The sequence below is a fragment of the Dama dama genome, chromosome 11, assembly GCF_033118175.1.
Source record: "Dama dama isolate Ldn47 chromosome 11, ASM3311817v1, whole genome shotgun sequence".
NCBI classification, from domain to species: domain Eukaryota; kingdom Metazoa; phylum Chordata; class Mammalia; order Artiodactyla; family Cervidae; genus Dama; species Dama dama.
The window spans coordinates 91,264,000-91,278,406 of NC_083691.1; the positions used below are offsets into that span (position 1 = coordinate 91,264,000).

At 37.5% G+C, this 14,407-nt stretch overlaps 1 pseudogene; it reads right to left on the minus strand.

Moving 5' to 3' along the window:
- Positions 1–11,843: 11,843 nt before the first annotated feature.
- Positions 11,844–12,908, minus strand: LOC133065611 (neuroguidin-like; annotated as a pseudogene).
- Positions 12,909–14,407: the final 1,499 nt, after the last annotated feature.

Genomic DNA, 14,407 nt, shown 5'->3' on the forward strand with positions numbered 1-14,407 from the left:
ATGTCTCCTGCCACCTGCAGACACCCAGGCATTACAGGACTTTACCCTGGGCCTCCAGGGAAGGGAGAACTGGAACTTGGCCCTACCAGAAATCAGACTAGACCAGAACAGAACCAGAATTCACACCACAAACCAGACCAGAACAGAACCAGAATTCAAGTTCCTTGCCAAGCAGAGGTGATCAGCCTTCAATCCTCACCTCAGGCTGAGGCCCTTCGATCAGACAAATAACATACAAGGGAACTCCCATAAGGTTATCAACTGATTTCTCAACAGAAACTCTACAAGCCAGAAGGGAATGGCATTATATATTTAAAGTGAAGAAAGGGAAGAACCTACAACCAAGAATACTCTACCCAACAAGACTCATTCAGATTTGATAGAGAGATCAAAAGATTTCCAGACAAAGCAAAAGTTAAAAGAATTCAGTGCCACCAAACCAGCTTTACAAATCCTGAAGGAACTTCTCTAGGCAGGAAACAAGAGAAGGAAAAGACTTACCTATAGAAAATAAACCCAAAACAAATAAGAAAATGGCAATAGGATCACACATATCAATAATTACCTTAAATGTAAATGGATTAAATGCACCGACCAAAAGACATAGACTGGCTGGGCAGATGAAAGCATGTGTATGTATTCACTTCACTTACCACATCACTCTACTTAACCCCCCAAATTTTTTGTAATTATTTTATATTGTTAGGTTAATTATGCTTCCATTATGGCTTGCAAATATAATTATCTTTTAACTTTTGTCTGGCAATTGATTGTGAAAATTGATAAACATCTTTTATTATTGTGGTTATGTAACTATTACTCACATATATATGCAGATGACACCACACTTATGGCAGAAAGTGAAGAGGAACTAAAAAGCCTCTTGATGAAAGTGAAAGAGGAGAGTGAAAAAGTTGGCTTAAAGCTCAACATTCAGAAAACTAAGATCATGGCATCTGGTCCCATCACCGCATGGGAATTAGATGGGGAGACAGTGGAAATAGTGTCAGACTTTATTTTTTGGGGGCTCCAAAATCACTGCAGATGGTGACTGCAGCCATGAAATTACAAGACGCTTACTCCTTGGAAGGAAAGTGATGACCAACCTAGACAGCATATTAAAAAGCAGAGACATTACTTTGCCAACAAAGGTCTGTCTGGTCAAGGCTATGGTTTTTCCAGCAGTCATGTATGGATGTGAGAGTTGGACTGTGAAGAAAGCTGAGTGCTGAAGAATTGATGCTTTTGAACTGTGGTGTTGGAGAAGACTCTTGAGAGTCCTTTGGACTGCAAGGAGATCCAACCAGTCCATCCTAAAGGAGATCAGTCCTGGTTGTTCATTGGAAGGACTGATGCTGAAGCTGAAACTCCAGTACTTTGGCCACCTCATGCGAAGAGTTGACTCATTGGAAAAGACCCTGATGCTGGGAGGGACTGGGGGCAGGAGGAGAAGGGGATGACATAGGATGAGATGGCTGGATGGCATCACTGACTCGATGGACATGAGTTTGAGTAAACTCCGGGAGTTGGTGATGGACAGGGAGGCCTGGCATGCTGCGATTCATGGGGTCGCAAAGAGTCGGACACGACTGAGCAACTGAACTGGACTGAACTGAACTGAACTATTACTCATTCAAAATCATTTTATCATGATTGGTCAATAGAAAATAATAGAATTTTAATAAAATTAATTAACTGCCATTTAATTAAAAACTTATAATCACTTCTTAAAATCCATATGCATATCAAAATTATCTTGAAACTTTTTTAAAAATACAAGTGCCCAGGTAATGCTTCTTTTCTCCAAAGCTCCTGATGTGTTTCTAATGAGCATCAACGTTTAAAAACAACTGGACTATATACTGATCTTTTACTTTCATTTAGTTTGTTTCACCTTTTCTATTTCATATTCAGTGCTCCCATTTCATTTCACTTATGTTTTCCAATTTCTCCAGCTCTTCCTTTTCTTTTCCTTTGATGTTCTTTCTCAAGCCTTTATCAAGTGTTGTAGAAAAACTTTTACATATGTAAAAGTTTATACATATGTATATGTATATATGTGTACATATACATATGTATATAGTATGTATAATATATATACTTTAAAAAACTTATGAAATTTGGCCTACCTTAAGAATTTATGACATTTGGATTCCACTTGTTTAGCTTAGTGTGACTAGAATGCTAGATTTCTAATTAAAAAAATAATCATCAAGCAACAAAGGTTTACCTGTATAGCACAGAGAACTATACTCAATATCATCTAACAATTTATAATGGAAAATAATCTGAAAATAATATATGTATATATGTACAATTGAATCACCTTGCTGTGTACCTGAAACTTTGTTAAGTCAACTATACTTCAATAAAAAAATATATTTTTTAAAGTGTTAATTAGATTGATTAATAAGGATATAAGAAGAAGCTGAGGGAAAATAGAGACTTCTTCCCAAGAAGATGGAAATTTTAAAGGAACTCATCCCAATAGGATAGAGATTTTCAGATGTTTATCAAAAAATGGGAAAAATAAAGTGGATGCTAATGGAATTAAAACAAAAGGTTTTGATACAATACTACCAGAGATTGGATGGGCCTAAGGGACTTTCATTGATCCCAACATTAAAGGGCCCCAAACAATTCCCACTCTATTTATCCCTGTTTAATATATGTATATTGAAAATATACTTATATATGTTTAAAAGGCTGAAAGAAAATTACAGTGAAATATCTGGCCAAATATTGCTTGTGAAATTGCTTGTGAAATTACAGTGAAATACCTGACCAGTTAATCAAGTCAAGAGATTAACAAAAAGGCCTGAGTCCCTCAGCTCTACCTCTCACTGGGGACCCAAAAGCCTTGATAAAAATAGATAAAATGGCCAGGGGATTTAAAAAAAAAAAATAAAAGGCTTTTGGAGGATTTTGTAAGGCTAAGGATTACTGATGGGATCCTAATGGAAACTAAAGTTATAGGTACAAAAGCTAATACAGTTGAGACAAAATTTTATAAAAATTGGTTTATTAAAATGGGCTTTATATAAGATGATTACATCTCTTTTGCCTAAATATATTATGGGATAAACATTATGTCTCACTGGGGAATGCTTCCCCTGCCTTGTATTATAAGACAGGGCATATAGAACTGTCTCTTAGACAATACTAATTAAATGTACTAAAGAAAATCAGTAGGGTTACCTCAGTCCACACATAATGATGTTAAAACTGGAAGCTAATATTCAAGGACTAATACAAACAATAAGAGAGATTTTTTTCCCCCTGTGGATCTAACTTGTATGTACCCTTAGAAAGAGGAACTTTGTTGAATGCCTTGTGCAAAGTTTTATTGTTGTTATTCAGTTGCTAAGTCAGGTCCCACTCGTTGCGACTCCATGGACCATACGTAACATGCCAGGCTCCTCTATCCTCCACTAATTTCCAGAGTGTGCTGAAACTCATGTCCATTGATTCGGTGATGCCATCCAAACACCTCATTCTCTGTCGACCCCTTCTTCACCTGCCATCAATCTTTCCTGGCATCAGGTCTTTCAATGAGTTGGTTCTTCACATCAGGTGGCCAAAGTATTGGAGTTTCAGCTTCAGCATCAGTCCTTCCAATGAATATTCAGGGTTGATTTCCTGTGGGATTGACCGGTTTGATCTCCTTGTTGTCCAAGGGATTCTCAAGAGTCTTCTCTAGCGCCATAATTTGAAAGCATCAGTTCTTGGGCGCTCAGCCTTCTTTACAGTCCAACTCTCAAGTTCATACGTTACTACTGGGGGGAAAAACATAGCTTTGACTATACAGACCTTTGTCAGCCAAGTGATGTCTCTTCTTTTTAATACATTGTCTAGTTTTGTCATAGCAAGCATCTTCTAATTTCATAGCTGCAGTCACCATCTGCAGTGATTTTGGAGCCAAAGACAATAAAATCTTCCACTTTTTCCCCATTTGCCATGAAGTGATGGCACCAGATGCCATGATGTTAGTTTTTTTTAATATTGAGTTTTAAGCTGCTTTTTCACTCCCTCTTTTAACCTCATCAAGAGGCTGTTTTGTTCCTCTTCACTTTCTGGCATTAAAGTGGTACCATCTACATATATGATGTTGTTGATTTTTTTCCCAGCAATCTTGATTCCAGCTTGTAATTCATCCAGCCCAGAATTTCGCGTGATGTACCCTACATATAATTTAAATAAGCATGGTGACAAGAGCCTTGTTGTACTCCTTTTCTGATTTGGAACCAGTTAGTTGTTGCATGTCCAGTTCTAACTGTTGCTTCTTGGCCTGCATACAGGTTTCTCAGGAGGCAAGTAAGGTCATCTTGTATTCCAATCTCTTTAAGAATTTTCCACAGTTTGCTGTGATCAACACAAAGGTTTTAGCATACTCAATGAAACAGAAGTAGATCTTTTTCTGGAATTACCTTGCTTTCTGTGTGATCCAACCAATGTTTGCAGTTTGATCTCTGGTTTCTCTGTCTCTTCAAAACCCAGCTTCATATCTGGAGGTTCTTGGTTCACATACTGGTGAAGCCTAGCTGAAGTATTTCAAGCATTACCTTGCTAGCATGTGAAATGAGCCCAATTGTATGGTTGTCTGAACATTTTTTGGCATTGCCTTTCTTTGCAATTGGAATGATATCTGACCTTTTCCAGTCCTATGGCCACTGATGGGTTTTCCAAAATTGCTGATACATTGAATGCAGCAGTTTAACAGTATCATATTTTAGGATTTGAAATAGTGCAGCTGGAATTCTATCACCTCCACTAGCTTTGTTTGTAGTAATGCTTCCTAAGGTCCACTTGACTTCACACTCCAGGATGTCTGGCTCTAGAGGAGTGACCACACCATTGTGATTATCCTGGTTATTAAGACTTTTCTTGTATAGTTCTTCTGTGCATTTTTGCTACCTCTTCTTTATTTCTTCTGCTTCTGTTAGGTCTTACCATTTCTGTCCTTTATGGTGTCCATTCTTGCATGCAAATATTCCCTTCATATCTCCAATTTTCTTGAAGAGATCCGTAGTCTTTCCCATTCTATTGTTTTCCTCTATTTCTTTGCATTGTTCATTTAAGAAAGCCTTCCTTTATCTCCTTGCTATTCTCTGGAACTCTGCATTCAGCTTGCTGTATCTTTCCCTTTCTCCTTTGCCTTTTGCTTTTCTTCTTTCCTCAGCTATTTGTAAAGCCTCCTCTGGCAACCACATTGCCTTCTTGCATTTCTTTTCCTTGGGATGGTATTGGTCACCATTGTATGGTTCATACAATGTTATGAACCTCTGTCCATAGTTCTTCAGACACTCTCTCTCTCTCAGATCTAATCTCTTGAATCTGTCATCTCCACTGTATAAATTATAAGGGATTTGATAGATCATATCTGAATAGCCTAATTGTTTCCCCTACTTTCTTCAATTTAAGCCAGAACTTTGCAATAAGGAGTTCATGATCTGAACCACAGTCAGCTCCTGGTCTTGTTTTTGCTGACTGTATAGAGCTTCTCCATCTTTGGCTGCAAAGAACATAATCAACCTGATTTCAATACTGACCATTTGGCGATGTCCATGTGTAGAGTCATCTCTTCAGTTGTAAAAAGGTGTTTACTATGACCAGCGTGGTCTCATGACAAAACTCTGTTAGCCTTTGCCTTACTTCATTTTGTACTCCAAAGCCAAACTTGCCTGTTACCTCATGCATCTCTTGACTTCCTACTTTTGCATCCCAATCCCCTATGATGAAAAGTACATATTTTTTTGGAGTTAATTCTAGAAGGTCTCGTAGGTCTTCATAGAATCATTCAACTTTAGCTTTTTTGGCAAAGTAATTGGGGCATAGACTTGGATTCCTGTGATGCAGAATGGTTTGCCTTGGAAATGAACTGATATCATTCTGTTGTTTTTGAGATTACATCCAAGTACTGCATTTCAGACTCTTGTTGATGACAAGGGCTACTCCATTTCTTAAAAGGCATTCTTGCCCAGATACAATTGTCATCTAAAATAAATTCACCCGTTCCTATCCATTTTAGTTCACTGATCCCATGGATATTGATGTTTAATTTTGCTATCTCCTGCTTGTCCACATTCAATATACTTTGATTCATGGATCTGACATTCCAGGCTCCTATGCAATATTGTTCTTTGCAGCATCAGACTTTACTTTCACTGCCAGACACATCCACAGCCTAGCACTGTTTCTGCTTTGGTCCAGCCACTTCATTCTTACTGGAGCTATTAGTAATCATCTTCAGCTCTTCCCCGGTAGCATATTGGACACTTTCCGACCTGTGTCATATCTTTTTGCCTTTTCATACTGTCCATGAGGCTCTCCAGGCAAGAATACTGGAGTGGGTTTTCATTTCCTTCTCCAGTGGGCAATGTTTTGTCAGAACTCTTCACTGTGACCTGTCTGTCTTGGGTGGCCCTACATGGTGTGGCTCATTGAATTATGCAAGCCAAGCCCCTTCGCCATGACAAGGCTGTGATTAACGAAGGGAGCAAATTTTTCAATGCATGAAATATTGAACCCTAAAGTTCTTAGGACATAGAACTCTTCTTTTAAAAAATTATCATATTGAAGTATAGTTAATTTGGGGCTTCCCAGGTGGTGCTGGTAGGAGACGCAAGAGACAGGGATTTGATCCCTGGGTTGGGAAAATCCCTTTGAGGGGGACATGGCAATCCACTCCAAGATTCTTGCCTGGAGAATCCCATGGACAGAGGAACCTGGCAGACTATGGTCCATAGGGTCACAGAGTCGGACACAACTGAAGTGACTTAGTATGCATGCATACTTGATTTACACTCAAGTGTTAATTTCTGCAGTACAGCAAAGTGATTTAGTTATACCTATGCTGACATACTTTTTCGTTTCTTTTCCATTGTGGTTTATTGCAGAATATTGAATATATTTTCCTGTGCTGTACTATTGCACTCTGTTGTTTATGCATCCTGTGTATAATAGTTTGCAGCTGCTAATCCCAAACTTCCACTTCTTCCCTTCCCACCTCACCCCTCAGCAAGCACAAGTCTGTTCTCTATATTTGTGAGTTTGTTTCTGTTTCATAAATAAGTTCATTTGTGTCATATGTTAGATTCCACATACAAGTGATATCATATGGCATTTGTCTTTCTCTTTCTGACTTAAGTCACTTAGTATGATGATCTCTAGGTCCAACCATGTTGCTACAAATGGCATTCCTTTTTATGGCTGAGTAGTATTCCCTTATATATATGTACCACATCTTCATTATCCATTCATCTGTTGATGAGCATTTAAGTTGTTTCCATGCCTTGGCTATTGTGAATAGTGCTGCTATAAACATAAGGGTACATACATCTTTTTGAATTTTAGTTTTGTTGGGATATATAACCAGGAGAGAGATTGCTAGATAATATGGTAGTTCTATTTTTAGTTTTTTTGAGGAACCTCCATACTGTTTTCCATACTGGATGCACCAATTTACATTCCCACCAACATTGTATGAGGTAGAACATGGAACTCTTGATTTTTAGTTTAGTTGGAAATCTTACTTTATAAAAAAAAAGCAAATTAAAGAAAATATAGTTAGGCAAATCAATCTTTTAAAATTATTTAGGCAGCAGACCAGTTCTTTATGAAATTAAAAGGAGACATCTTTGTCTTGCAAATCTCTGCAAATCAGAAATGTAAATACAGCCCACAGACTGACCTGAGACTGAGCCTCTTTGGTTCAACCAGGTAAACCTGGAACCAAGGGGAAAAAAATGCCATTTAAAACTCAAGCCACTAGAAAGACTCCCTGTTCCAAAAGCTAATTCATTGCCTCTTTAAGGATTTATCAAGATCAACACAAATTTTAAAAGTCTTTTCCACAGATAGTAAAACTTTAGTCATCTGAACAAATAAATTTCACTTATTTTGTTATTTATAAACTAGTAGGTTTATATTGTAATACTAGATTCAAAACTAAGTTTTAAAGTGAAGCTATGAGATCCCCAGTTATGTCTGTTTATATGTCTGTGTATACATAATGCATATGATATGAATAGTATTATCAAAACTAAATGATGAAAGGGCTCTATTTAACTGATTTAAAAGTAAGCACTTAGAAATTAAATGCTTCTAAATATAAAGAAAACTGGCCAGGATGAATTTCAGGCTCTCTCATGATCTAGGAAATATTGAGTATTAAATACCAGTATTAAATCTAGCTTAAGCTTGTTGGCTTAATCAATAGAGACATGGCTTTTATTTTACCTAGGTTTATGGAAGGTCAGTAAGTTCATGTGATTTCTGTTGCAGTTTGTTAACAAAAATAAATAAATAAATAACTGGTTACAGTGATATTTTCATAAGTTACAAAATAGAGATAAATAAGACAGTTTTCAGGTGAACTCTTTAGAAATAATTATGTTTGGGGGTAAGAATGTCTATCAAAAATGCTTTCTCCAGAATTTTTTGTAAGTTAAAATTACAAAATTTTGCCATATTAAGTTAAATATATTAATATAAATATATGAAATATATTTGCCATACTAAGTTAAATGAGAATTCACTGAATATCCAGATAATTTCAATTAGGATAAAATATTGGACCATTAATTACTAAACAGCTCTAAATTTACCTACTGTCTTCTCATGAGAGGAAAACTAGAGATGTTTGGGTTTGCTAGACATATGACTTGTACCACATTGAGGAAAGAAGTTATGCTCTGAGAAGGTGAATATTTCTAAAGGTTATGGAATGTTTCTAAGTTTTCCTATCAAGAAATGCTAGTTTGGCAAGCAGTCCACAATTACTTGCTTCTCAGTTTTCATTAGATAGGGAGGTTTTTTAAGAGTTAGACTTGTAGTATATGCCATGAAAGCTACTGTAATAATAAAGGAAACATTTCAGTATGAAACAAAAAGCAGGATGTGTAGTTTCAACATAAGATATGAGCAACATAAATGCATTTTGTCATGGGGGAAAAGTGATTTTGTCCTAAAGCTGGAAAATACAAAAGATAAAACTAATACAGATACAGAAAGTTGTGGAAAGTTTGCAGAAAGGGAGCCCTGAGAAAAGAGTTTTGTGCATGGTCAGGCTGGAACTGAATTTAATTTAATTAAGTAGATAAATTTTGTTATTGAGGGTGAGCTGGTGCAGGACAGAAGTTTGGTTTTCTCTATTAAGAAAACAATGTTTTCTTGGAAAGTTGTGCTACTTTTGATAATAGATTATGAGCTTCTTTGCCTTCTAAATCACCTGTATTTGCCTGTATTTTATTGCCACTTTGGTTAAGTGAACAGGTATTGTTTCACAGAGACCTATGATCTTTTTTGACAAAGGTTTTTCTGTTTGCTTGCTTTGGCTGCACCACGTGGCTTGTGGATCTCAGTTCCCTGGCCAGGGGCTGAACCCAAACCCTGGACAGTGAAAGCACCGAGTCCCAGCCACTGGACCACGAGGGAATTCCCTTGACCGAGTGTTTTAAAATCTTTGATATTGCTAAAAAATTTCAAGCCAAATTTTAAATATAGTTCTTTATTAATAAAGTTCTCTAGCTAACTTTGGGATGCTCCAAAGGACTCTGAAACACCCTGAAGAGAGATTTTAAACTAATTAGGTTTATTTGGTATGTTAAATTACATGGGAAACTTTGTCAAAGAAGTGGTGATAAAACCATCTTAGGTTATACTGTGTGGGTAAATATTCCAAAATTTACATGGAGTTCCTAAAAAATCTGTTATGTCCTAGTGTAATAATAATTACACATATTCATGATTCTAGTTATTATCTTAAAAAGTTATGGCACAGAAATAACCAAGTTTCTTGTCAGTTGCTTTGTAATCACATCTTTATCTGGGCCATTTTAGGTCTTTTGTCATTTATAACCAGTCATTGTTTTACTCTGATGCTTTCATAAAATGAAGACCTTCAAGAAGATTCATAAAAAGGACTTTTTGACAAATACAAGTTTCTGACTTTTAGATCATACCACTGAACTGGGTGGGCTTCCCTCGTAGCTTAGCTAGTAAAGAATCTGCCTGCAATGCAGGAGACCCCGGTTCAATCCCTGGGTCAGGAAGATTCCCCTGGGGAAGGAAATGACAACCCACTCCAGTATTCTTACCTGGAGAATCCCCATGGACAGAGGTGCCTGGTGGGCTACGGTCCATGGGGTTGCAAAGAGTCAGACATGACTGAGTGACTAGGCATAGCACTGAGCTGGGTAAGAAATTACAAAACTCTAACGGAAAGTCTGATGACTTCCCTGATCAACAGAAATTAACTAAATGGGATTAAATGAACTGATAAAGATGATTTATAATTTTATGACTTGTTTCTGAAATATACTGATATTTAAGGTTTGTTTAAAAGACCCTGATATTAGAGGCAGGAGGAGAAGGGGATGACAGAGGATGAGCTGGTTGGATGGCATCACTAACTCAACGGACATGAGTTTGAGCAAACTCTGGGAGATGGTGAAGGACAGGGAAGCCTGGCGTGCTGCAGTCCATGGAGCTGCAAAGAGTTGGACATGACCAAGTGACTGAACAACAACAACAAATGTTTGTTTTCCAAAAAACATTTCCTCCTATGCTAACCATGACTTACAACCAGTTGATAAAACATACATTTGTTAACAAAGATGAAACATTTCTCTTTTTTTCAATACCTGATCCCTCCAGAATTTGGTTTCTCCAGTTGGTTCCCCTGTGGAATTGATGGCTTATTGCAACCGGATTACAACTATTTAAACTAACCCTTGTTTTAATTTGTTCCCTCATTGTTTTCCAATTATTTATGCCTTGTGTCTCTCTGTGTTATAGATGACTTTATTAATATTGCTAGTTTTATTACTTATATCTTGTCTATTTTCTAAGATTGCTGTCTCTTGCATTACCCAGTATGTAACTAAGCCTCCAACAAGATTGATGATGTCCAAATATCTTTAGACAATTGATCAGATACATAACTCTACATAGAATAATTATAATATTATTATGCAACTTTAGCCATGGGAAGAAGCAATAAAGGAAAACATTTCCTGGATCACAGTAGACTAGAAGAAACAAGTAATCCAGAGAGTTTTAGATTATTAACAGGGTCTAATCCAAAAATTAACACCTTAAGTGGATTAGGAACAGAATCCTCTCCTGATCTAGGAGTGAGTCTTTCTAGCACTGTGGGACAAATTGGTCATTAAACTCTCCCCAATCCTTGCTTGAATTTATGACCAAGACGAGGTGTTGTGGACAAAAAACATTGCCTGACATTTTAGTAAACAGAGAATGTTGTACAGTATCAAGCTGTCAGTCATCCAGTCATCAGCCACTGCAGACACCCTGAGGGAAATCCAGGATGGAGAAAAAACCAGGATACTGGCCCTTGATAATTAACTAACAAGATATGCATCTTAAGATGCATATCAAAAGCATAATTTCAATATGTTCAGACTTTTGCATCTTCTCTTGTATAAAAAGCACCAAAATCGTTAAGATTTTTTTGTGTGTGATTAGCAGTAATATTTTGACATCCAAATACATTCTTTTTAAGTAAAAACTCCTAAATATCCTGTTCCTCCCTTCTCTCTTAGGAACAATTCCTCAGAACTATTTGAAAGGCTACATTCCTGGGCTATAGTCCTGAGTAAGATCCCAGAGTAAAACATAACTTCCAATATTTAGGTTGTATATTTTTTTCTTTCTGTCTATAGCAGGGCTGCACTCCTTTCAAGAGTGAAGAGAACAGTTTCGTGCTTCTTCCAGCTTCTGGAGACTCCAGTCGTTCTTTTTTTTTTTTTTTTTTTTTTTAAGTAAAATCAATTTTATTAATAAAGATCTTTCCACATGTCCGGAGTAAATGATTAATTAATTCCAAAGAAAAAACCTACATACAATGAAATTAGAAGTATCCCGGATGACAAAAATAAATTAAGTATATACAACCATAATCACCGCCGCCTCCGAAAACCTTTCTTCTTCCGACCTTTCTTAGGTATCTTCTTCCGCTTCTTAGGATTTTGATCCTCGTCAAGATGAGGGGTTCCTCCTGTCAGAGCACCGATGTCACTGAAGTGCGTGAGGGAATGAAGCTGCGAGCTCATGACATTTGCTCATTTTCGCCGTCCTCTCTCCCGCTTGCTGACACTTAAACGCACCATCATGCTCGCCTCATAGTTAATCCTGTGTTGATCCTCCTGACTCTGGCGAGTAACGTGAGGATGCCGATCGTCTCGGATTTCCTCTGGAGCATCTCGGATTTCCTCTGGAGCATCTCGGATTTCCTCTGGAGCATCTGAATACTGCTCCCTTAGCTCACGAATGACAGAGCTGCTCAACGCCCGTCTCTTGGCTCGTTCTAGGCGCTTCTTCTCCCGCTCAGCTTCTGTTTCATCATAATGCACTGGAACCAAGCATGGTGGGACATATTTCTTAGCTGTTCCTTTTCCAGATTTCTTCCCTGAAGCCGCAGACTGGCCTTCCTCTGTTTCATCTTCCTCCTCATCCTCAGAGCTCAACTTGCGCATCATATTGCTGGGATTAAGCTTAAAACGGAGTGGGTCATTCTCACTAAGGCTGCCTGTCACTGCAGTCTTCACCATTTTGTCAATCTGATACTTCAGTTTTTGGTCCAAAGGACGAAGCTTTTCCAAAACCGTGCCAATCTCCACCGGTCTCAAAACTGCAGGATGTCCCTGAAGAGAACCTCCTGAGGCTTTGTCCAGGATGAGATGGCTCAAATCCATAAGGTACATGAGCAACAGCTGATCTTTTACTTCCAAAAGGCTGAGACCCTTCTCTGTAGGATAAGCTTTAGCTTTAACTTTTTTGGTCAGAGTTTGCACTTGTGCCGTGACAGCCATCACCTGCTCCTGGAGGTTTTACAGAAATGCCACAGCATTTGGCAGGTCTGACTCCAACACCCCCGGAGCCGCCATCTTCGCAAATCCCCGACTCCAGTCATTCTTATGCTTGTGGTCGCATTACTCTAAACTCTGTCTTCACATGGCCATGTCTTCTTTATGTCTGTCTTGTCTTCTGTCTCTTTTAAGGACCTTGGTCATTAGATCTAAGTCATGAGGACAATCTAAGATGATCTCAAGATCATTCATTTAATTATGTTTACATCTACAAAGACCCTTTTCCCAAATAAGGTGACCTTTACAGGTTCAGATGTTAGTTTATGGATACGCGCACACATATTTCATATTTTTCTCAGGAGTTGGTTACATGCATAAATAAAATGCTTTAACTAAATTTAATCCATAGACTCTAAACAGATTTTATTCTTCTTATCCTTAGTAAGTTTTTTCTATTCTTTACATATTTGTTCAAAACATAGTTATAATGGCTGTATCATAGATGATCTTAAATACTTTGTATTTATCAGTTCATTTAATGTTGAGATCTCATAACTTTATGGTGAGATAAATGCTTTTTACCATAAAGATAAGTAACCTTATGATACTATAAATAAACGCTGTAGTGAACATCCTGGCAAAAATCTAGCATCAAATGGTGCATAATGGACAATTTGTTGTTTTGCTATACCGTATTCATTGCCCCTTCCTCTGATAGCACCATTCCAATTTTTCTTGAGGAAGTCATGTCCCCATTAGGTACTACTTGGTGAAACCATCAGTGAAGACACTCTGAACTTTTCTAGATTAAGAAATAGACACGAAACCTGACCTAGGCTAATTTTATGCACTCTCCATGGCAACTAAATCTTAAGCAAAATCAAAAGACTTGAAACAGCTGTAGCTGATTCATCTAGTAATTGATTCATCCTGTACTGATTCACTGCTTTCTGTTTCCTGGTTCAGAAAGCAACCCCAGAGCCACCTGTGATTTCTGCCCTTTATAGACCGGTGTTTTTCTAGCTGTTTCTTTCAGTTCTGAATTGAACCAAATTTTTTTCTATTTTGTCCAAAGTGATTTCTGTTGTTTGCAAACAAAGATCCTTAACTCAATGAACTCATTTCATTCATTTCTTTTCTTTTTTGCTTTCTAATAAAAGCTACTTAGTAATGTAAATTTTCCTCAGAGAAGGGTTTTGCTAGTATACAAAGTAGAGCTGTCATTGTTATTATTTAATGAACAGATTTTTATTTCTACTTTGAACTGAATTATCTGGAAAGATGGTTTTAGAAATTCAAGTGATTTTTTAAAAAACCATTTGCTATTAATACTGGAGAAGGAAATGGCAACCCACTCCGGTATTCTTGCCTGGAGAATTCCAGGGACAGAGGAGCCTGGTGGGCTGCCGTCTATGGGGTCGCACAGAGTCAGACATGACTGAAGCAACTTAGCTGCAGCAGCAGCTATTTATACATTGTGGTAAGAGACTTTGGGGGATTTATAGAAATCTCTGTGTTCTTTGAGTAATTAAAAGATTAGTGTTGTTTAGTTGTGGATACAAAATATTCTCTCTCTC